Source organism: Rhinolophus sinicus, chromosome 1, assembly GCF_057876585.1.
Source record: "Rhinolophus sinicus isolate RSI-liver-muscle chromosome 1, RSI-T2T, whole genome shotgun sequence".
Lineage (NCBI taxonomy): Eukaryota > Metazoa > Chordata > Mammalia > Chiroptera > Rhinolophidae > Rhinolophus > Rhinolophus sinicus.
The window spans coordinates 112,607,830-112,632,469 of record NC_142501.1 but is presented as its reverse complement, the minus strand read 5'-3'; the positions used below and the strand labels follow the sequence as shown (position 1 = coordinate 112,632,469).

General features: G+C 37.1%; 1 protein-coding gene and 1 long non-coding RNA gene across 4 annotated transcripts in view; both read left to right on the top strand.

The window, feature by feature from the left end:
• Positions 1–24,640, top strand: part of LOC148759188 (optineurin-like) — an 85,474-nt gene that overhangs the window by 44,748 nt on the left and 16,086 nt on the right. The gene's annotated exons all lie outside the window — the stretch shown is intronic.
• LOC141569990 (uncharacterized) lies at positions 12,822–22,991 on the top strand. Its single transcript, XR_012493763.2, has 2 exons — positions 12,822–21,773; positions 22,624–22,991. It is a non-coding gene; the product is annotated as an uncharacterized LOC141569990 (long non-coding RNA).

The window sequence follows — 24,640 nt, the reverse complement described above, 5'->3', positions numbered from 1 at the left end:
GTTCTTGGTTTTGACTCTTTGGAGAACTTTAGTCTACCAAACAAAAGACTTTGCAGCACCACGAAGCTGTTCTAGGAAGAGACTTCAAAACTCTAACTTTAATTTTAGGAATTAGATATTTAGAAATAAATGAAAATGCATTTTACACAAATAAATTAAAATAATTACAATTTTTAAAACCTTTCCACAGTGAAGCTCTGGAATGACAACATTCAGGCACTAATTTTTTTTTTTTTTTAATTTTATTTTATTAAATTTATTGGGGTGACAATTGTTAGTAAAATTACATAGATTTCAGGTGTACAATTCTGTATTACATCATCTATAAATCCCATTGTGTGTTCATCACCCAGAGTCAGTTCTCCTTCCATCACCATATATTCGATCCCCCTTACCCTCATCTCCCACCCCCCACCCCCCGCCCCCGTTACCCTCTGGCAACCACTAAACTATTGTCTGTGTCTATGAGTTTCTGTTTCTCATTTGTTTGTCTTGTTCTTTTGTTGTTTTTGGTTTATATACCATATATCAGTGAAATCACATGGTTCTCTGCTTTTTCTGTCTGACTTGTTTCGCTCAGCATTACTCTCTCAAGATCCATCCATGTTGTCACAAATGTTCCTATATCATCTTTTCTTACTGCCGAATAGTATTCCATTGTGTATATATACCACAACTTCTTTATCCATTCATCTATCGAAGGACATTTTGGTTGTTTCCATGTCTTGGCCACCGTAAACAAAGCTGCAATGAACATTGGAGCACACGTGTCTTTATCTCTAAATGTTTTCAGATTTTTTGGGTAGATACCCAGAAGAGGGATTGCTGGGTCATATGGCAATTCTATTCGTAATTCTTTGAGAAACCTCCACACTGCCTTCCATAACGGATGCACCAGTCTGCATTCCCACCAACAGTGTATGAGAGTTCCTTTTTTTCCACAGCCTCTCCAACATTTGTTATTATTTGTCTTGTTGATGATAGCCATTCTGACTGGGGTGACGTGATATCTCATTGTGGTTTTGATTTGCATTTCTCTGATGATTAGTGATGTTGAGCATTTTTTCATATGTCTATTTGCCATTTGTATGTCCTCTTTGGAGAAATGTCTCTTCAAGTCCTCTGCCCATTTTTCAATTGGGTTGTTTGTTTTTTTTGTTGTTGAGTTGCATGAGTTCCTTGTATATTCTGGATACTAGCCCCTTATCGGAGGCACTGTTTGCAAAAATCTTCTCCCATTCAGTTGGTGGCCTCTTTATTTTGTCGATGGTTTCTTTTGCTGTGCAGAAGCTTTTAAGTTTCATATAGTCCCATTCGTTTATTTTAGCTTTTACTTCCATTGCCTTTGGAGTCAAATTCATAAAATGCTCTTTGAACCCAAGGTCCATAAGTTTAGTACCTATGATTTGTTCTATGCAGTTTATTGTGTCAGGTCTTATGCTTAAGTCTTTGATCCATTTTGAATTAACTTTGGTACATGGTGACAAATAGCAGTCCAGTTTCATTCTTTTGCACGTGGCTATCCAATTCTCCCAGCACCATTTATTGAAGAGGCTGTCTTTGCTCCATTGTATGTTTTTAGCTTCTTTGTCAAAAATTATCTGTCCATAGTTATGTGGTTTTATTTCTGGGTTCTCAATTCTATTCCATTCAGGCACTAATTTTGATAATGGGTAATTTAAACATATGTTAGCATTTACAAAAATGTATGATGATCAAAATTAATTCATTAGACATTTAGATTTCTGTCGTGTACTTGCTTCGGTGTTTCCTTATTCTGCAGGATCAATGGTTCTTTTGGTGACATACCATGTAGCAGATGGAAAACATTAACTGCCATTTTCCATGCTTGTCAAAAATGTTTTGTAATTATTACTCTAATTACATATACATATTATACTAAGTCACAGTAAAAAAAAATCATAGTAAAGTGAACCATTGGTGTTAAATGAATAATAAGCTAAACTCTAAAATGAAAATAAATATGAATTGGACCTTGAGCTGAGTAGCAATTTTAAATCAAAAGCCATACAGAAATAAAATGATAGGGATTTGATTTTGCTTTCTTGGATATTTATGGAACATAGCTATATATTTTTAGCATATAAAAAGCACAGGCTATATCTTATACTTCACAAGTCACCTCTGATAGCTGGCAACAATTTGTCATCAACTCAAACTTTTTAATTTACCAATAATATTCTGAGGCTCCTAGTCTGATTTTATCGTTGGAACTAAGTCCCTGAAGACCTCCACTTTTGACAGTTATAGTCAATATGAAATAATCTTTGTCATATGTTCAGGACTTTAAAAAATTTGTGAATTGCTATTGATGTTTTTAACCTTAGAGATAAAGAATTTTTGAGCTGGTAAGGAGTTAGGCAGCTATCTGGCCCACCTACTTTATTTTACACAAAACTGAGGAATAGATATATATGATGTCAGAGGGGCAATAGATTGGGAGCGGGGGTTATCACTTTGTGAGGGGTGAAATGTCTAACTATTACATTGTTTTGTACACCTGAAACTAATAAAAAATTGAACTAAAACTTTAAAAAAAACTAAGGAAGTTACAAAAAAAGAATTTAAATGGCTTATTCCTGTTGATTGAGATCTATTATTGCTATTCTGCCTCTAAATATTTTTCTCCTCTTTATGTTTAGCAAAGGAAGTTTTACAACTCTGGCGACTTTTGTCTGTTTTTAAATGATGACTAACAGAATATGTTTCTTGGTTTGCTAACTGTACTGTCTTTTGGCTATTCAGTAGAAATGCTTATCCTGCATCTATAAGTTATTAAGCTCTCAGTGACCATCACAGAAACAGTCCTTATTATCCTTCTTATAATTCCTACAACACCACTTGCTAATTAATTGAGTTAAAGAAATTAGAACTCTCAGGAAAAAGTGAAAGAAACTTTTTGTTTTAAAGTACTTCTAAAAAGTAACTTCTAAAATGCATACTGTGGACTCTTACAAAACAGCTTAGCTTCTGGCAGGTCTGGGGTGTAGCTGGGCCTCAGGAACATCTAGAACCAAGCTTTGAAGGTGATAAGACTCCCCATGACTCATCTGTTTTTCTGTCTGCCTTGGCTTCCTTCTCTTTGAATGCAAATGAATTTTTTTCCAAAAGTCTACTAGCACAACTGAGTTTGAATCTTAATAGTTTCCCAATTCCAGTTCTAAAAATTGTAGGAAAAGGACACTGTTTTGCTTAGCCTGAGGCATGTGCCTGCTTATAGACCAATGGACTGAAGTCAGGACATGAATTACTATAGTAATACTATCCTGGCTCACATGATCACTCTTGGTCCAATCATCTGTATCCAGGAAGTGGAGGTCATAGTATCTTCTTCTATAGGCAAGACTTTTGGGGAAAAAGAACCAGTTCCTAGAATAGTGGTGCCAGACAAACAAATGGTGTGGAGGCTATTGTGTGACCAAACTTGATATTTGCTCTCCCTGGATTCCTAATTCACCCTTTCAATCCCTCCTTTCCCTAGCCATGCAAAAAGAAATAAGTCAAAAATTTTAAAGCAATCTAAAGAACATGTCTTTACGTTTTTTTTTACTTGCATATGTTTATACCAGTATCAGGATTTTTTATAGTTTTAATTGTGCAAGAGATGGTACATATGAAAAGTCATATGTAACAGTAATGTTAATGAAGAAGCATAAAAAATAAACACCGATGAATCCATGGCCTAAGCTGAGGAAATAGCATGTTACAGACACTGCTGAAGCTCCCAGTTTGCACATTCTGCAACACTCCACTAACACCTTATTTAACATGTTAAATAAATATTGATATATTCCCCCCTTTTGGCAAAAAGACAACAGAAGGAAGTGAAAAATGTACACTCTGGATTAGAATTCTACCTTTTCCGCTTACTACCTGCACAAAAATAGGCAAGTTATTTCATTTCCCTGTGCCTGTCTCTATTGCTTCATCTGTAAAATGGGATTAAATTGTTCCAATCTCATAGAGTTATTTGACGATTATATAAGACAATGCAACATTCTTTGTAACAGTGAATACCTGAAACCTGGAAATAATACAATAAGAATATTCATTAATAAGGGACAAGTTAAACAAATGGATAGACTCAAGCAATTGACTACTATGCAGCAATTAGTATCACATTTGTATGTGTGTATTTCCCAAACTGAGAACACGCTTTCCCCTACAATGCATGTGGCCATTTTCCCTGGTCCCTTAAGTTTGCAAAGGTGAGGACAGAGCTCAGTCTGGAGCGTAGAGGCTGAGACAAAGAGGGAACGTACTTACTTGTGTCATAATGACATGGAAAGGTCATTACTGAGTTCTGGCTTTCTTCTGTGGAGGAAGACAAAGATAGGGAGCTGGAGACCTGAACAAGAAAGGATACAGGAAGCTTTGATAGTCAGTAGAAGAAGCATGATTGTCAGTAGCATGGTAGAGTCAAGGTGTGAAACAGCCAGAAAGGGAAACCATATGGTGATGGTGCAGGGAGGGGAACTATAGGTTGGCAAACGATAAGCCACAGGCCAAATCCAGCTCACCACCTAGTTTTGTATGGCCCAGGAGCTAACAGTGGTGTTTCATAATAAAATGATTGAGAAATAAATGTTAAAAAATAGTATTTTGTGATACGTGAAAATTATATGAAATTTAAGTTTCAGTGTCCACAAATACAGTTTTATTGAATCATGAGATGCTCATTCATCTTCCTATTATCTGTGGCTGCTTCCCCCATGGCAGAATTGAGTAGTTGTGATAGAGACCATGTGTCTCCCAAAGCCAAAAATATTTTCTATGTGGCTCTTTACTGAAAAAGTTTGCTGACTTCTGTCTTATGATATAACTCAAGGATTTCAGGAAGAGTAATATTAAAACTTAATATAAGCTGAGAACTCACTTTTGCCAAGTATGGCTCTAAGCTCTTCATATATATTTAATATAATTCTGTGAACAATATTATAAGGTAGATACTATTATTATCCCATTTCACAAATGAGATATTGAGAGACCTAGGTAATTTTCTCAAGGTCATACTATTAATTAATAGAAGAGCTAGGATATGAACCTGGGCCATCTAATTCTAAAGCAATAATATCCAGTTTTAGTTTCATATAGTTTCGTGTAATATCCAGTTTTAGTTTCATTTCGTGCCTGTTTTATGATTTAATTCCTTCCAGTTATCCCTCAGAATGCCAGTATTGCTCAATAAACATTTGTTTCCTGAATTCTATTCCATTGGTCTGTGTCCATTTTTCTGCCAGTATCATGCTGTTTTGATTATTGTCACTTTGTAGTATAATTTGAAGCCAGGGAGTCTGATACCTCCAGTGTGTTCTATTTTCTCATGGTTACTTTGGCTACTCGGGGTCTTTGGTGATTTCATACAAATCTGATGACTTTTTGTTCTATTTTTTAAAAAATGCCATTGGGATTTTGATGGGGATTGCATTAAATCTGTATATTGCTTTGGGTAATATGGCCATTTTAACTATGTTGATTCTTTCAATCCATGAAAAAGAATATCTTTCCATTTTTTTGTGTCTTCTTCAACATCTTTTAATAACATTTTGAAGTTTGCAGTCTATAGGTCCTTCACATCCTTTGTTAAGATTATTCCTAGGTATTTCATTCTTCTTGTTGCAATTACAAAGGGAATTGTTTGTTTGGTTTTTTTTCATTTCTTTTTCTGAAATGTCATTGTTAATATACAGGAATGCAATGAATTTTTGTACACTGATTTTGTACCCTGTAACTTTACTGTATTTTTTAATTGTTTCTAACAGTTTTTTGGTGGGTTTTCTATATAAAAAATCATGTCATCTGCAAAAAGTGACAGTTTGACTTCTTCATTCCCAGTTTGAATGCCTTTTATTTCTTTCTTTTGTCTGATTTACCTTACTAGGACTTCCAATACTGCGATGAATAACAGTGGTGCGAGGGGACATCCTTGTCTTGTTTATCAACTTAGAGGAAATGCTTTTAGTTTTTTACCATTAAATATGATATTAGTTGAAGGTTTACAATATATGGTCTTTATTATTTTGAGGTAGTTTCCTTCTATACCCATTTTATTAAAGGTTTGAATGATAAATGGATGTTGTATCTTGTCAAATGTTTTTCTGCATTTACCGATACGATCATATAATTTTTGTATCCTTTATTTTGTTTATGTGGTGTATCACATTGATTAATTTGCATATGTTAAACAATGTTTTTGCCCCTGAAATAAACTCCACTTGATCTTGATTATAATCTTTTTAATGTTGTATTTGATTTGCTAGTATTTTGTGTAGGATTTTTGCATCTGTATTCATCAGAGATATTGGTCTGTAGTTCTCTTTTTTGTGTGTTATCCTTACCAGGTTTTGGTATCAGGGTAATGATGGCCTCATAAAATGGGTTAGGAAGTATTGCCTCTTCTTAATTTTTTGGAAGAGTTAGAGGAGGACAGGTATTAAATCATCTTTGAATGTTTGGTAGAATTCACTAGCGAAGCCATCTGCTCCTGGACTTTTGCTTTTGGGGAGGTTTGGGATGATTGTTTCAATTTCCTTACTGTCGATTGGTTTATCTAGATTTTCCAGTTCTTCATGATTCAGTCTAGGGAGGTTATATATTTCTAAGAACTTGTCCATTTTTTTTCTAGGTTATTAAATTTGATGGCATATAGTCTTTCATATTATTGTTGTATGATCCTTTGTGTTTCTCTGGTATCTGTCTTAACTTCTCTTTCATTTCTGTTTTGTTTATTTATGTTTTTTCTCTTTTTACTTTAGTGAGTCTAGCCAGGGGTTTGTCAATTTTATTAATCTTTTCAAAGAACCAGCTTTTTGTTGCATTAATTTTTCCTATTGTCTTTTTATTCTTTATTTCATTTATTTCTGCTTTAATTTTTACTATTTCTTACCTTCTGCTGATTTGGGGCTTCATTTGTTCTTCTTTTTCTAGTTCTTTAAAATGTAATATTATGTTGTTTATTTGGGATTTTTCTTGTTTCTTAAGATAGTCCTGTAATTATATAAATTTCCCTCTTATCGCTTTGGCAGTATCCCAATAGTTTTGACATATTGTATTTTTATTCTCATTTGTTTTTATCTTTTGATTTCTCCTTTTATTTCTTCTTTGACCCATGCAATCTTTAGTAGCATGTTGTTTAATTTTCACATATTTGTGGTTTTTCCTGCTTTCTTTCTTCAGTTGATCTCCAATTTCAAAGCATTGTGGTTGGAGAATATGCTTGGAGTTATTTCAGTCTTCCTAAATTTGTTGAGTCAAGTTTTGTATCCGAACATATGGTGTATTCTTGAGAATGTTCCATTTGCACTAAAGAAGAATGTGTAATCTGGTGCTCTGGGATAAAAGGCTCTGTAAATATAAATTATGTCCATTTGGTCTAATGTATCATTTAAGGCTGATATTTACTTATTGATTTTCTGTTTAGATAATCTATCCATAACTGTCAATGAGATATTTGGGTCCCCTACTATAATTGTGTTTTTGTCAGTTTTTCCCTTTAGTTCTGTTAGTAGTTGCTTTATGTATTTTAGTGCTCCGTGTTCGGAAACACATGTATTGATAAGTGTTATGTATTTTTGATGTGTTGTCCCCTTTGTCATTATGAAATGTCCATTTTTGTCTCTCGTTACCTTTTTTAAATCTTGAAATCTATTTCATCAGATATAAATATGGCTACACCTACTTTTCTCTGGATGCCATTTGCTTGGAGTATAGTTTTCCACCCTTTCACTTTAAGTCTATATTTGTTCTTGCAGCTGAGATATGTCTCCTGAAGGCAGCATATGGTTTGGTTTTGTTTTTTAACCCAATCTGCTACTCTGTGCCTTTTTAGTGGTGAGTTCAGTCCATTTACATTTAGGATGATTATTGTTATATGAGAATTTCCTATATACATTTTATCTTTCGTTTTCTGGTAGCTCAGTTTCTCGATTGTTTATTTGCCCTCGTGTTTCTGTCTGTTATTTTAGTTTGGTTGTATTCTATAATTTTTTCCTCTTTTTTCATGTTGTGTGTCTCAGTTCTGGAAGTTTTTTTTGAGTGTGGTAACCATTAAGTTTACGTAAAAGAAAGTTTCATATATATAGTATTCCTTTTTCTTTTGCAAGCACCTTATCTCCATTTCCTTTTGCAAATTCAGACTTTTACCCCCTCCCCTTTTAAGTTTTTGCTGTCACAAATTATCCCTACTTATGCTATGAGTTCACTTCCAAGTTGCAGTAGAAATGGTCCTTTTCATTTTTGTTTTTTATGTTTTTACTCCTGTAACCTTTATATTATATTTAAGTGCATAGTGCCCTAATCTGAATAGGGCCATTTCCTTTTGTCTTTTTTTTTTTTTTTTTTTTTTTTTTTTTCAAGATAGAATAAACCCCTTCAGTATTTCCTGTAAAGCAGGCCTTGTGGTAGAAAATTTCACAAGCTTCTCTATGTCTGGAAAGGTCTTTATTACTCCTTCATATCTAAAGGATAACTGCCAGATATATTATTCTTGGCTGGTGGTTTCTCTTTTTCAATACTTTGAATATTTGATTGCACTTCCTCCTAGCTTGTAGAGTTTATGCTGAAAACATTGATGATAACCTAATAGGCTTTCCTTTGTAGATTACCACCTTCTTTTCCCTGGCTGCCTTGAGAATTCTTTCTTTGTCATTAATTCTTGACAGTTTTACTATAATATGCCTTGGAGGAGGAGCTTTTGGATTGAGATAATTAGGTATCTGTTTGCTTATTGGATTTGAGGATCCAGTTCTTTCCATAGGTCGGTGAAGTTCTCATTGACTATTTGTTTGAATAGGCTCTCTGATCCTTTTTCCCACTCTTCTGGTATACCCATTATTTTTATATTGCTCTTTCTGATGGAATCAGATAGTTCTTGTTAAGTTATTTTACTTGTTTCTACTCTCAAGTCTCTCTTTCCTTTCATCTGCATCATTTCCAGATTTCTATCTTTGATGTCACTAATTCTTTCCTCCATCTGGCCAGCTCTGTTTCCCAAGCTTGCTATTTCATTCTTCATCTCTTTTATCAAGTTCTTCAGCTCCAGAAATTCTATTTGGTTATTTTTAAAACTTTCAGTCTTTTTGGTAAGGTGTTCATTTTATTCATTGATTTTATTTCTGAGTTCATTAAACTCCCTATCTGAGTTTTCTTGCATCTCATTGAATTTGTTTGAGAACTGCAGTCTTGAATTCTCTGTCATTTAAAGGTTGATCAAAATGGCGGCGTAAGGTAAGCCTCTGTAAAGCTCCCTGGAATTTACAACTAATCGAACAATGATAACTCCACAAAGCACTCCCTGTACAGCAGACAGGTAAGATGAAGAGGCCCACTACTGAATTCACCTACAGGTGGGCGAATCACGTGAGCAGGGGGGAGGAGGGAAGGGAGAAGTACGGAGACAGAGCTGCGCAGGTGCAGGACTCAGACCTAGCTCAGTGCTCCAAGCTCGCTGCTTCCCAGAACTACCACAGCTGCGGGAGAGGGAAGAACTCGGACTGCTAGGGCTCCGCTTGTGGCCCACAGGGCTGAGGGGGCAGCATATAACACGGCAGAACCCAACGCTCACGGCAGACACCTCGGAGGAGAGACTGAGGGAAGAAGGCTGAAAATGGTAGTTTAAGTCCTCACTGCCAAGCAGAGAATGGAAGCCTTAGACACTGAGACTAGCCGCCCCCTCCCTACCCTCCCAGAGCTCGCCCTGCCCCCACCTGCCCCGTGCTGGAGGCAGAACAGTAGCAGTGTCAGATCAAAAGAATAGAATATTTGCTGTTCTGAGAACTATGGACCACAGACACAAATTCGCAGCCCAACTAGTTCCGGCAAAGGGGAGGGAGCTGTGGAAGCAGGACTGGCTGTGGTGGTGGTCACCACCATTGCTCTGGGCCACCACTCACAACTCACCCCGCCCCTGGCCCCACCTATCTGGGCAGATCCCTGCAGGAGTAAACAGAACTGCTGAAACATATGGGCTCTGAATCTGGTGCAGGAAGAGCTTTGGAACTTCAAAAGCTCTCCGCATACCCACCGGGACACTGCGCCCTGTGACCTAGGTGAACTATTAACAGAGGAGAAGCTCGTCTCCCAGGAAATCCCCCCATTGTGTGAGAAGCTGGAATAGTGCAGAGAAAACATAGCACTACCGTGTGAGAGAGAAAAAAAAGCCTGCAGTCGGAGAAAAAATAAAACATTCTACCAACAAGTACTGGAAAACAAAAGAAAGACCTCTTTCTATCAACCCATTGCAGAAGCCACTCCTGTAGATGTCTAGGAAGAAAAATTGTAAATCAGTAATTGCCGTGAATAACCAAGGCAACAAGATAGCTCAGAAGGAAAGTGAAAAGTCTCCAGAAAAGGCACTTAAAGATACAGAAATATGTGACTTAAATGATAGAGAATTCAAGATTGCAGTTCTGAAAAAACTCAACAAGATGCAAGAAAACACAGACAGGCAGTTAAATGAACTCAGAAACACAAAGAACAGCATGAGCATTTTACGAAAGAGATTGAAATTTTAAAAAAGAACCAAATAGAATTTCTGGAGATTAAGAACTCAATAGAAGAAATTAAAAATGAAATAACCAGCTTAGGTAGTAGAGTTGACCAGATGGAGGAAAGAATCAGTGACATCGAAGATAGAAACCTGGAAATTACACAGATGGAAGAAGAAAGAGACGAGACTTAAAAGAAATGAAAGAACTCTACAAGAACTTTCTGACTCCATCAGAAAGAGCAATATAAGAATAATGGTCATACCAGAAGGAGAAGAAAGAGAGAAGGGAACAGAGATTATATTAAACAAATTGTTGATGAGAACTTCCCAAACTTGTGGACAGAACTGGACCCTTGAATCCAAGAAGCAAATAGAACACGTAATTACCTCAATCCCAACAGGCCTTCACCAAGGCACATTGTATTGAAGCTGTCTAAAACAACGACAAAGAAAGAATCCTCAAGGCAGCCAGGGAAACGAAGACGGTAACTTACAAAGGAAAGCCCATTTGATTATCATCAGATTTTTCAGTAGAAACTCTACAAGCCAGGAGGGAGTGGAACCAAATATTCAAACTATTGAAAGAGAGAAATCATGAGCCAAGAATAATATATCCAGCAAAGATATCCTTTAGATATGAAGGAGGAATGAAGACCTTTCCAGACATACAGAAGCTGAAGGAATTTTCTAATACACGACCTGCACTACAAGAAATACTAAAGGAGGCTATTCGACCACCATCAACAGGGACAATTTGTGGGAACCAAAACATAAAAAAGGGGAGAGTAAAGGCCTGAACCGGAATATGGGAATGGAGAAAGTAGGCGTGCTGAAGAAAGTGGAATACTCTAAATATCAAACTTTCTTTTACATAAACTTAAGGGTAACCACTGAAAAAAATCCAGAACTTTAATATGTACTGTAATAAAAGAAGAAACAGAGGGAAACATCATAGAATACCACGACACAGAAATAATAGACAACAACAAAAAGACAAAGAAACAATGGAGACACGGCCTTACCAGAAAACTAAAGATAGAATGACAGGAAACCCTCACATATCAATAATCACCCTAAATGTAAATGGACTGAACTCACCACTAAAAAGGCACAGAGTAGCAGATTGGATCAAAAATGAAAACCAACCTTATGCTGTTTCCAAGAGACACATCTCAGCTACAAGGACAAGCATAGACTGAAAGTGAAAGGGTGGAAATTGACACTCCAAGCAAATGGTACCCAGAGAAAATCATGTGTAGCCATAATGATATCAGATGAAACAGACTTCGAGGTGAAAAAGATAACAAGAGACAAAGATGGACATTTCATAATGGTGAAGGGGACTATACAACAAGAAGACATAACAGTCATCACTATTTATGCCCCCAATCAGGGAGCACCGAAATTTACCAAGCAACTACTAACAGAACTAAAGGGAGAAATTGACCAAAAAACAATTATACTAGGGGACTTAAATACATCATTGACAGCTATGGAGAGATCATCCAAACAGAAAATAAATAACAAAATAGCAGCCCTAAATGACACATTAGATGAAATGGACATAATTGAAATTTATAGAGTACTTCATCCTAAAACATCGGACTATACATTCTTTTCTAGTGTACACGGAACATTCTCAAGGATAGACCATATATTGGGACATAAAATCAACCTCAGCAAATTTAAGAAGATTGAAATCATACCAAGCATATTCTCTGATCACAAGGCTTTGAAATTGGATATCAACTGCAAAAAGAAAGCAGGAAAAAACACAAATACATGGAGATTAAACAACATACTTTTAAAGAACGACTGGGTCAAAGAAGAAATTAGAGGAGAGATCAAAAGATACATAGAAACGAATTCTCTGTCATTTAAGTCACATATTTCCACGTCTTTAAGTTTATTTTCTGGAAATTTTTCATTTTCTTTCTGAGCTGCCTTATACCTTGGTTGTTTACGGTATTTATTTGATTATTTTTCTGCCTTGGCATTTATGGTAGTGAACTCTGTAGCAGGTTGATAAGAGATCTTTCTTTTGTTTTCTAGTAGTTGGCACTGGTGCACAGTGTTTTATTTCCTTTTGCACTGCTCCAGCTTCTTGGATCTCTGCTGGGTGGTGGAAAATACCTTGTATTTCCTGGGGAGGTGGGCATCTCCTGTGTGATTAGGTCACCTCAATCTCAGGGCACCACCCCTGTGGGAGGATGCGGTGGGTGATGGGGTTCTGAGTCCCTGAAATCCCAGTGCTGCCCCTGCAGCCAGATGCAATGTTGTACTGCCTGAGGTATCTGTTCCAGGTGTCCTTGCTGGGGTCAGCAGCCATTGTGGGGGCGGGGTGGGCTAGGAGAGGCTGGTGGTATGTTTGTGGCTTTGTTCTTCTCCCAGTAATGGTGAGTGCCAGACCTCAGCTGCCTCGCTTTCGTATCTCCACCCCTGTCACTGGGATTAGCCTCAGTGTGCATCTGCCACTCATCAACTCTATCTCCAGTTCTCAGGGCTGTAGATATTCTGCTTTGTGACCCAACAGTTACTGTTTCAGTTTCTTCTGGGGCCTGCTGATAGCTTGGGGAGGGTGGCGGGGAGCATCCAGGCTCCACAGCTTTCTTTTCTGCCTGGCTACTAGAACACAGCTATCGCGCTTCTGTATTTGGTCTCTGCCCCACTTGCTGGGTTCAGTTGTATGATATGCTGGTCACTCAGGCAGGACTGCTCAGGGCCCAGAAAGTGCACCTGCAGCCTGAATCCTTCCCTCTCCCAAGACCCACAGTGAGCTCCCAGCTGAGACTGTAGCCCCTGTTTCTGCTCTTCTCCCTGCCCTCCTCTCTTCCTTTCCCCTATTCACCCTTCAGATGTTTTGATGCATGATCTCTCAGGCATGTTTATGTGTTGTACAGCGAATCCTCTGTTGAATTATAGCTGTTCAACTTATTGTATCTTCAAGGGGAGAGATCAAGGAGATCCTATACACCACCACGTTTCAGATGTCACTCTACATTTCTCTTTTAGAAAAAAGAAATTATGAAAGAAAAAACTAAAATTTCCAAGAATCTGCATATCTTTCAACGAAACTCATTTTTTTAATTTCCAATAATTTTATTTAATATCACTAGGTATGCTAGCCTCTACTTTGAAAATGTACTTAACAAAATTGATTTAAAAGCAATAAAACCATCCTCTGGAGACAGAAACTGAATTTTGTAATTTCACTTATTGTGAATTTATTTGAAACTAAACTAGAGGCATATTAAAAGCATCTTCACATTGAGCCTATTTGGGTCACCTTTTGGGGTGATTTCAGGGGGTCTCTTTATAAATATAAATGGGATAAATAGCCACGCATTAATGAAGTCCCTATGACGTTTTTTAAGTCCAAATGTTTCCTTCTACTAATTTCTCTCTGTATGACATGTATTCCCAAAGCAGAGTTTAATGTAGTTATTGAGGAACTTAAATACACACACACACACACACACACACACACACACACACACACATTTTGTTCCAGAGAGGCTTCTAAGAGTGCTTTCTCTTTATCCAAGAAAAAAGTATCTTTCAATGGTGATAAGAACTGGGAAGGACATTGGGATCAACAATTTCAGGGGACCCCTATTCTCCCTCTGCCTTGGCTATCAGTTCACGATTTCTTTTTTATGATCTTTTCATAATCATGAAAGACGTTTAAAAACATGATATTTTTGAGTAAAGCTGACAATGAAATCCCACTGACACAAATAAAAATTGATCTTAGTGCAATTACATGAGTCACACACACTGACATCTGATAGTAATGGCTAACGTATGTTTAACATTTACTTTGTGCTCTCGCTGTATCATTTAATCCTCAAAATAGTGCTATGATGTAGGCATTGCTATTAGCCCCATTTTACAGATGAGGAAATGGGCCTTAGCGATTAAGTAACTTATCCCAATCTATCCAGCCACTAAATGGAGCAGCTGGAAACACTATCATGGTTCTCCAGTCACATCAATACAACCTCCAAGAGCAGCCAACATTGTCTCCCAGACTTCTGGGCTTTTGACTAAGCTCAGATAAGGCATGCAACACCTCCTCCTCACCAATTTTGCAGGAGACCCACCACGTTGTTTGGCCCTTTGGTAGCAGTAATTAATGTCTGTCCATAAAAAGCAATATCCTGGGGGCTTAAGAGAGCTAAAGGTATTTAAAGTTAGAAAGATTCAGCCAACTAACACTTTTCCTCACCTGGCAAAATCTGGTCAATGGGTAAAAGGAAAGAATAATAATTGTCTAATAAAACCATGCTTCCTTTTCCTGAAAGTTAATTTGAAAAAGGATTCTACCTTTAGTATGTGAAAGAGTTGAAAGGGGTCTCTAGAAGCAAAGAGCAGATCGATTCTAGTTTCTTTTTATTTTAAGTAAATTCTTAAACATGAGTCTTCGTTTTAAAATTTTATATATTGTGAAGTTTCATAATAGCAAAAGATGGCTGGTTTTCAGGTCTTAAGCTTCTCCAGAAGGAAAATTCTTGGCTTGAAAGCATTTCTAGTTAAAAAGCTTTAGCAAGCTCTGTCACCAATTCAGGATCACGAGCAACCTTGTTCTTTCTCAAACTGTTCCTGTGAAAAGTAATTACTTACTCCTTGCCAAATGCTTGGGCTACCTTATACCTTCCTGCTTCCCAGAATTCATCTCCAGTCAAATTTACCTTGTCACCTCTCCCAGTTCATCTGGTTCTGTGCACCTGAGCAGGGGACAGATCCAGAGGCTGTAATGCACTTAGGCAGGATTTTCCCCTTTTGAGTGCCAGCCTGAGTCGGGCCCAGGTGGGTGACGATTCAAATTGAAATGAACATTGGTGCAGCACAAGCTTTAGGTTTTGATCTGTAGGAAAACTTCTTTGTAATGTGTGCCAAGGAAATGCAATTTAAAAAAATAGTAATAATAGGCAGGGAATTGTTATATAAGAGTCAGATTGCTTTATGGTCCCTTGGCTGGCATGTTTAAAATGCTGTATTACAGGGCGGTGGTGGTGGGGGATGTAAAGTGGAGGAATATTACAACCAAGGTTTTTGGTAAAATAAACACCCTTTTAAAGAAGATTGGAGTTTAAGCACTTTTTTTAAAGGACTTTGAGGTCATCCTGTTGGCTTCTTAAGAAGTCGTCCACTTGCTGCGCTGCTATCTTTTCCCAAATCATAAAAATACTGGAAGGTAATGAATCACAAAGCCAAGAGGAATTTTCTCATTTTTGCCCTCATCATCTGGCATGAGATTATATGACTATATAATATCCTTTAAAAATTATCTATAAGAGGAGATCTCTTGAATTGTAAGACTGATTTATATTTTAGGTAAATTTTTACTTGGGACACGATGGGCCCAAGGTCTCTTATTTCTCCTTTCCCTTAAATCAACCAATTGTATCTATGGAATGAGGTAGATAGTTATAAAACTTTATTCAACTAACTCTCACAGAAAAAATTTTAAATTATCAGTAGTTAAAATGACTGCTTCAATTCTCCATTTATTAACGTAATGTAGACATCATTTATCACCCAATTATATACACTCCAGTTTTTATTTCTCTGGTTAATTATTTTTTATTATTAATATTTTAAAGCCAATGTAAAATGCTCATAGGTCCTGAGAATGTGCATAATAACAATCTTCTTAAATTAAACTACAATCTATTGTAATGTGTGTCCAAAAACTAAAATTTATCATTAATAAGCAAAAGCAATACTTCAGGTAGAATCTAGATCGGGGTGGGGGGGTATATGGGCATTCCATGTAGAATTCTTTCAACTTTCTTATATATATGAGAAGTTAAATAATAAGAAGTTGTAAAGGAAACAGACTAGACTTACCTGATATGACTTCTCTAATTTTCCCATTAAAATACCTGAGAAGATACACAAAAGGACAAGAACTGGAAACAATAAAGGAGGAAAAAAAAGACAGTTTGCAAAATTCAAAGATAATTCCACCATTCTATCACTAGAGGTGGGCTGAAGGACACATTTTGGAGACACACACACACACACACACACACACACACACACACACACACTCAGATACTGTGACTTCTGAACTAAAGCAGCAGGTATAACAGGAAAAGGTTCGATTCACCTCAACTGCCTGCCCAGATATTGAGGAGCTCTCTTGGACTAAAACACCAAAGAGGCAGTCAGCCATCTTCCTTCTGCATATGAGCTCATTGTAAGCTAGTCAGAGTAACGTACACCACCTCTCCGCTTATGCACAGTCAGCCCCATCACACTGCTCTTTTCCCCCCACATCTATTCAGATTCTAAAGCTCCTGCTACACTGTTGGCAGGTAATGACATGTTTCAATATAAAATGATTTTTACTAAAGAACTATATAATCCAGAGGAAAGAAAAAGAAAAAGCCCCTAAGAACAGTGCCTGTAGGAGTTATGTTTACACAAACATCACATGAGAGCTAGCAATGGTGGCCAACTCTTTATCACAGCTGGAGAGCTCACACTCTAGCAGGAAAAGTCCCCACTGCCCATACCACTTCCCTTAGGGCAAAGTATCGGTGACTATGAGTTGGGTATCAAAGCCAATCTTTCATGCTGAGTTGGTCTAAAGCCACATATTGACACTTTTTGGTGCTCTGCATTTCACCTGCAGATCCTTGCTTCTACTTGGTATAATTTCCTTCGGTTTAAAAAATCTTTTGTTAGCATTTCCTGCAGTGACAGTCTGTTGGCAATGAATTCTCTCAGCCGTACTCTGTTTGAAAATGTCTTTATCTTGCCTTCATTTTTGAAGGATATTTTCACTGGATGTAGAATTTTAGCTTGGTAGTTGTTTTTCCCCTTTCAAAACTTTGAAGATATGATTCTAGTGTTTTCTTGACTTTGTTGTTTCTGGGAAAATTCAGCCATCATTCTTATCATTATTTTCCTGAAAGTAATTTTTCCCCTCTCTGGATATTCTTAACATCTGCTCTTTGTCTTTGGTTTTTAGTGGTTTGACTCTGATGTGTCTTGGAGCAGTTTTCTTTCTGTTTATCCTGCTTGAGGTCCACTCAGATTCTTGAGTCTGTGAGTTGATATCATTAATCAATTGAAATTTGTCAACCATTATTTCTTCAAATTTTTCTTATGCTCCACTTTGTTTGCTCTCCTTCTGGGATTCTAATTACATATACAATGTTAGGCCATTATTGTTATTGAACCAAAGAACTCATATTCTCTATCTTTAACCTGCTCTTACCCCTCCCCTTTAGTTTAATTTGGATCATTTTAATTGACTGGTCTACAAGTTCACTGATTTTTTTCTCTGCTATGTCCAGTCTGAAAAGTCCATTAAATGATTCTCGCATCTGTTATGAGTTTATTTCTAACCTTTCTATTTGTTTCTTTTTTGTAATTTTCAGCTCCCTGTGAATATTGCTCATCTGTTTATGCAGTATCCATATTTTTGCCCACTACATCCTTTAACCTATTCATTATTTTAAAGTCCTTGCCTGATAAGCCCAACATCTGGACCATTGCTGGGTTTGCTTTTATTGACTCTTATTGCTTTTATTTTCAGCCATAGCTCGCATTTTGCTTCTTTGAATTCTTAATATTAAATCAGACACTGTGTTAACGCACAGTTAAAAAAAATCAGGCATTATGTGCAAAAGAACAATGGAGAGGAAGGTAAATAATATTTACTCCTAGAAAAGTACATTCTGATTCTTCTCTCAGGCCCCTCGCATCACAATACCAAGAGCTGGCAAGAATGTGGAACTACAAAAACTCAGCTGTAAAATGAATGAGTGTTCAAATTTGTACAATGACTGCTGGGGGATGATTTAACACTATATGTTAATGCTCAATATATACCTACTTTCTGATTCAGAAAATTCACTCCTAACTATTTCCTAGATACATGTACAAGAATGTTCACAGCAGTGTTGTTGATACAATTACCAAAAATGGAAAACAACCCAAATGGTCATCATTGGCAGAAAGGATAAACTGTGGCATTTTTTTAAATTAAAATTTATTGGGGTGACAATGGTCAACAAAACTACATAGGTTTAATACATCACCTATACATTGCATTATGTGTTCACCATCCTGAGTCAGTTCCCCTTCCATCACCATATATTTGACCTCCTTTATCCTCTTCTACCATCCCCGTGCCCCCTTACCCTCTGGTAACCACTAAACTATTGTCTATGAGTTTTTGTTTCTTTATTTGTTTGTCTTGTTCCTTTGTTGCTTTCAGTTTTATATCACACATATGATTAAAGTCATATGGTTCTTGTCTTTCTGTCTGACTTACTTCACTTAGCATAACAATCTCAAGATCCATCTGTGTTGTCACAACTGGCACTATTTCATCTTCTCTTATGGCAGAATAGTATTCCATTGTGTATATATACAATGTAAAACTGTGGCATTTTTATAAAGTAGAATCTTACACAGCAACAAAATTGGATGAATTACAACTGCAGACAATGTGGATGCATCTTATAAATAAAGAAAAAAAGCAAAACTAAATATATTATTCCACTTAAAAATTTAAAACAGGCAAAACTAAACATATTATTTGTGGATGCATATAATATGGTAAAATACAAAGGAAAGCAGGAAATTATTAGCATAGAAGTTGGGATAAAGGGTGACCACTAACGGAGAGGCATGGGTTGGGAGGTTGGGAGTAGGAAGGACTGCACAGATAGGTTGCTACTATGCTGGAAATTTTCTGTCTTGTGACCTACATGATCAGTGCACTGGCATGGTTTTTGAAAAAGCTATTTGTTAAACTTTACACGTACATATTATCATGTTATATGTGAGTAATCTCTCTCTCTCTCTCTCTCTCTCTCTCTCTCTTCTCTCCCCCCACCCCTGTGTGTGTGTCTGTGTGTGTGAGAGAGAGTGAGAGTGAAAGAGAGAGAGAGAGAGAGAGAGAGAGAGAGAGAGAGAGAGAGAGAGAGGCTGATTCTTGGTTTGATTTATGTGGTCCTAATAAACTTATTTTTCACTGAAGCAGTCATTTGTAAGCAACACTAAAATTTTAGCTTAAAATTTTTAAAAATTTATGTCTTTAAAAAGTGGGTTGAAGATGAGAAAAAAAGCATTCAGTTACAAAAAGAGAAGTCATTATTGTGTAGTTCAGAGATAGACCAGGATTGAAACGCTGGCGCGCTGGTGAGCTGAAGGACGTCATTTTCATCCCATGACATTCTCGCCCTTCTTGATCCGTGCGGAAGTTTTGTAAGTTCATAGTGATTCCTAAAAGAACTGTCCCCCATTTTCTCCTAGAAATAGATGAGACCAGAACAGAATAGTTCTGTTTTTTGTTTTTTTCCAGCTAAAGTCTGTCTCACTATGGAGGAAGTAAATGAATCACCTATTCACTCAGAGTTTTGCTATGTCTTTGAAGGTATGAATCTGCAAAATGCAGTAGAAGAAAGGAATAACAGTGTAACTTTGAGTTGTATTTGTAGAAGTTAGACGACACATATTAAGTTCGGTACTCTACACTGCTGCAGGAATACTGCGTTTCTGGTTTTGTTTTTCATAGTTATAAAGATAACCTATAATTTTGTAGCTCTATATTTAAACATTCCTGACTTTAAATAGTACTATGAGTTCGTTATGAAATTTTTGACTCCTCTGAAAACAAACAGAAATAAAACTGAAATTACAGTCGTACATACCCACACAAAACCTTCATTAATACAATTTCCTATAACTGGAACAAGTGTGGCTCCACATTCCCAGAAAGCAAAAAAGACCTGTACGCTCTGTATGAAAACAATTACACTGAGTATTCAAGTAAGAGGAAGTTAAGGAACTAAAAGATCCTTTCAAGGGAGAATGAATAGCTAAGAGAGTTAATGAAGGGAATAAATATATGCATTCAGGTCGTGACATTGCTAATTTAGAACAAGCTGTCTTCAAATGTTTAAAATAATTATCTTGAAGAAAGGCACATTAAATCACAGTAACATGGTTTAAATTAGAGTAACAGGGTAAAATTAGGCAAGAACTAAATTATTCATTATTTTATTTAAAGGCTAATTAAAAAAAATCCTTCCAGCATGATTGATTATGGTATGAAAATGACATTTGGGGAAATGAATGATTTTCCCAAAGATTTTTGTAGAGCTAGTCCTTTTTGGTTTGGAGAATACCAGTGAGTTAAGATCCCTTTATTCTGGGGAAGGATTTCTGTCCCTTTTCTGCAATTTGTAGACCCCACTATGCCAGGTCGGTCTCTCCAGTTCTCCTTTGCACTCCTGCAACTGAGATAAGCAAAGCAAATCAAGAGAACTCGAAGGAAAGGATCATAAGGTAAGCTTTATATTTTTGTATGCTGTAGTGTGCAGAACTCTAAAGTAAGAGATGGGAAATCTGAATCCTAGACACTGAACAGCAGCCTGATTTAGAGCAAGGCACTCAAACTTTATAGGTCTGGTATTGTTGTTGTTTTCATCTGTAAACTAGGGAAGCATTGCTGGAGGCCAAAGTGACGAAACGGACGCTGTCTTACTTCGGGCACATCATGAGAAGGCAGGGTTCTTTGGAAAAGACAATAATGCTGGGAAAAAATAAAAGGCAGCAGGAAAAGAGGAAGGCCAAATGTGAGATGGACTGACTCCATAAAAGAAGCCATAGGCATGAGTCTACAGGAGCTGAGCAGGGCTGTTGAGCATGGGACATTGTGGCTATCACTCCTTTATGGGGTGGCCAAGAGTCAGTACCCACTCAATGGCATATAAGACACACACAGCTATGGATAAAATGACTTATCTTGCCTACATCATTGGGTTGTTAAAAAGATCAAATGAATAATGTGTTGTGAAAACCTGGAGTAAATTGTAGGATCATTATTACTGCACTCTAGAACTACTCTGTGTTGCTTGTTCCGTCCCACTTTCCCGTCCTCTTTTCCCCTGACCCAGCTCTGAACTTACTGTTGGACATCCAAGCCCTATCACAGACCCAGTGGTAGGATGGCAGCAGTTGTGGCATGGACAATGGGAGATGAAGAAGCTGAACAGAGCCACACCAACAGCTCAGTTACTCCGGGTTACTAGCTGCACCTTCTGTTAGATTCGTAGCTGGGAATTATGGCACAATAACAGAAATGTTTCTGAACAAATTTTTCTTTCTAGCTCTGAGTTCTCTCATTCTGATCTCTAAAATGAAGAGTTAAGATTGGTATGAAGGGGGGCTCTTACTCTGAAGCCATCACCTTCTCTACCAGAAAGAGCTCCATCCACATTGTTGAATCATGAAATGAGTTGAGTACAATGGAATTTTGTTTACTAAGTATTGCTTGCGATAAGCAAGACTGTACAGGTTTCAAAAATGGTAACATTTTATAAAATATATGTGTTTCAGTGGGATGTGGAGAAGAATGTGAGGTGACAGTGTTTTCTAGACTTTTCTGGAGCTGAACACAAGCTTTGTACTGACATTACAGGTGCATGATTTATAGGCTTGAACATGTAATCATAGGGGTCACTTTAGAAGGAAATTTTCTTTTTCTTTTTTTTTTTTATGAGAGTTCACAGACTAAGGAATACTTTAAAGTTAAAGAATGTTAATATGTGTCTAGGCATCAGCAAAGTTGGAAACCAAGACTAACCAGACTAACTCGCCTTACTACGAGTTTTTCTACAACAGTGCTATTGACGTTATGAGCTGAATAGTTCTTTATTGTAGGAGACTGTCCTGTGCATTGTAGGATATTTAGCAGCATCTCTGGCCTCCACTCACTACATGCCAGTAGCAGTCTCCTATTTGTGACAATCAAAAATATCTCCAGACCTTGCCAAATGTCCCAGGGGTTGAGGGAGGCAAAATCAACCTCCGTTGAAAATCACTGCACCAAAACCATTAGTTTAATTTACTGCACAATAATACTATTTCCACTTCTGAAAATTTGCTCTTATGAAGGATGTGCTTTTCAAATAATTAACAAATTTTACTTGTCACTAATTTTACTAACAATTTTTTGTGGCTTTGCAATTTACAAAATACTTCTACATGCAATATTATATAAATGAAAGAAGGAAAGGTGTTAATATTTATTATTCACTATACGTCATCTTCTAAAGGACTTACTTCAAATACATTTTTCCATTTAGGTCTCGGTGTATCTCTACATGGGAATCATTTCCCTCCATTTTATCTACGAGGAAACAAGCTTACAGAGACTAAGTAGCTTTTCCAAGAAATGTAGCTGATCTTCTGACTTCAAGTTATAGTACTCTTTGTCCCACGTCACAGCCGCCAGTGAGACACTGGTCATTTACACTTGAAGATGAAAATAGATAATCATCTACGTGTCAGAATTAGCTCTCTCATAAGGGCCTCAAGTCAGTTTTTACACTTTTCCATTTTATAATTGGAGAGATTGGCCCCAAATCACTAAGTTGCTGGCATGTATCATTGTTAAAAGAAAATTCAATTCCTTGTTCTGCAACAACCCAATTAAAATAACCAAACCAACCCACACACTCTCTCTCTGGATTAGTAAGTTACATTACCCTTCCACCTAGCTTGTTTGTAATAGTATACAGCAGGCGGGGAGCCGGGGAGCTAGAGTAGCAGATGTTACTGGGGATTTGGAGCAATGGAGAGAGATTTCATTACAGCCACATAAACAACTTGAAATTAAATATTAGATACCCCTTTTCTTAAAAGTCATTCTACCACTGCATCTGTAGAATGCATCCCATTTTTTTTCTGGCTGTCTTTTTCCCAGGCTTCAATCTGCCATCACACAGCTTAATCAGTCCTCTCCCTCAGATGTCCCCTCTTATTCCCTGATTCTGTAGATCCTTTCGCCTTTAGCTCTTCCTGAAATTTGATTCCCTTCACATTTACAGGGCAGAGTAATTAGCTCTCCACTCCTTCCACAGGTTGGGGTCCACCACTGCATATTCCAAAACACATTTGTCACTTTGCTAAAGAAAAAGCATCTCCTCAGGGACTCACTCCTGTGCAGACTGAAGAGCTGGCAGACTTTGCAATTTCTGTCTTTCTTCACCCCAACCGCATTTTCCTCCTCCCAAGCTCTGTAAGTGGAAGAGTTCAACAGAGACATTTATTTTCCAATTGAAAACAATTATCTAGCCGCACCCCCATACACATCTTGAAAAGAAGCAGTGGTTCGTCAGTTTTTTATTTTTAATACAAATATTGAAGGACAAAATACATCGGAAGAGTTCAAGCGCATACGTGTACATCTTTATTAATTTTAAAAAACTGAACACATCTGTGTAACCAGTGCCCAGAACAATAGAGAATATTAGAAGCATTCCAAAAGCTTCTTTGTTTCCTCTATCAACCAGTATAATCTTTTCTAATGACAGAGTTTATATATGCCAGCATGTTCTCTAACCAAGAGCAATGCAGTAAATAACTTGTTTTTATGACTGTGTTGCATTCAATCAGAAGTTCACACACAAGCCACAATTGCTTATATTATTTGTACACAAGTCATTGAACATGTAGTGATTGTGTTAATGCTGTGGTTTAGGGGTTTGAGACGGGAGAGAAACCTCCCAGGTCCTGTTCCCGGGATTTCTCAGAGCCCGTCAGTCTTTCCTAGGTGGGTTCTCTCCTAGTCACTCAAGAACCCCAATTTCCCTTGGGTTCCATGGATGTTATCTATTCTGACAAGTGATGACACTTATCAAGTACACTAACTGCGTGTGAAATATTGCTCCCAGAATCAACAACACCGCCATTTTACACTTTAACTGTCTCAACACATTTGAGACCCTGAAGTGGTACAATTTTCTACTCCAGTGGATCTTATCCCTCGCAGCACATTAATCATCTGAAAAATTACAATAAAGGGGTATTCAGTATTGATTAAAAATTTTAAAGTTCCAGGTGTCTCTAAAGGGTTGAAGAACATTGCGAATTCTCAACCTCTCCTTGGTGCTCCCTTCCATTTCAATTTTAAGTATACTGGCAACTCTAATTACATTTTCAAAGTGACTGAAAATGTAATGCAAACTCAATTGCCTAACTACTGTTGATGTAAGAAATGTCCAAGCCTGTAGAGAATTTTGATGAATTTATTTGAGCCAAACTTAGGACAATTGCCAGGAAGCAAAATCTCAACTTCCTGGATTGAGGATTGAGAAAATG